The following is a 1,075-nucleotide window of genomic DNA, read 5'->3' on the forward strand; positions in this document are numbered from 1 at the left end:
GTTAAAAACCTATGGGGGAAAAAAATTAACACCCCTACCCACCCCCACAAAAGCAGTATGGTAGTGATCTCACACAGTTCTGACAGTGTGTGCACACATCTATGTGTAGCCATTCATCCACATTTGAACAGAGTGGACAGTGAAATACAGAGTGATAAGGAAGAAAAAAAAATCAAACCTGCTTTAAAACCCAGCAACAGAGCTGTAGCTGTACAACTTTACAACAGCAACACTGCTTTAACAGCAAGACTTATTTAACATCAAAACAAAAATTTTAAAAATGCTGTCAAATCACTCTCGCTGTACTTTGATGTCACACACAGAACAGTCTGTGCAGTGCTGCTTCAAGTCAAACACCTTTTGTGTTTTATTAGGAGACGCACAACAGTTCTTCTGTGGCTTTATAGGTAATATTTTCACTTACACAATTTAGCAAAATCAGACAATATTGTGTCTAATATATACCACAATATTAACTTATTACATTGTTGTAAATAAATATCACATATGCAACTGGTCAGTGTTCAAAAAATGCTGGCAAATCACTTCATGTAGCCCTACAAGAGTGATTACTGATAAACTGTCTGAAAAAAAAGAAAGTCACGTTTTAGAGAAGAAAAAAAATCACCCACTGACTTTCAAAGCTGCTACATAGTAACGACTTTCTACTTCGAGGACCTTCATAGAAATGTAGTGGAGTGAAAAGTACAATATTTGTCTTTCAAAAGTAGTGAAGTTAAAGTCATAAGTTCCCAGAAAAATTTATACTCAAGTAAAGTACAGATACTCAAAAAGTGTACTTAAGTACAATACTCAAGTGAATGTACTTAGTTACTGTCCGCCTCTGCATATACATATATATATATAGTATATACAGTAGTCAACATTTGAAGTGGATCAAATCATTTCATCAAAGTTGGCCTAAAACCAAAACAATAACCATTCTTGTCTTAGGACTATTTTGATTAACTTTTGTGATCCATTTCAAATGTTGACTACTGTGTGTGTGTATGTATATATATATATATATATATATATATATATATATATATATATATATATATACACACACACA

At 32.9% G+C, this 1,075-nt stretch overlaps 1 protein-coding gene across 1 annotated transcript in view; it reads right to left on the reverse strand.

The window, feature by feature from the left end:
• Positions 1 to 1,075, reverse strand: part of LOC107588823 (zinc finger CCCH domain-containing protein 13-like) — a 35,523-nt gene that overhangs the window by 28,951 nt on the left and 5,497 nt on the right. The gene's annotated exons all lie outside the window — the stretch shown is intronic.

This window comes from Sinocyclocheilus grahami, unplaced genomic scaffold (genome assembly GCF_001515645.1).
Source record: "Sinocyclocheilus grahami isolate Dianchi unplaced genomic scaffold, SAMN03320097.WGS_v1.1 scaffold108.1, whole genome shotgun sequence".
Taxonomy (NCBI): domain Eukaryota; kingdom Metazoa; phylum Chordata; class Actinopteri; order Cypriniformes; family Cyprinidae; genus Sinocyclocheilus; species Sinocyclocheilus grahami.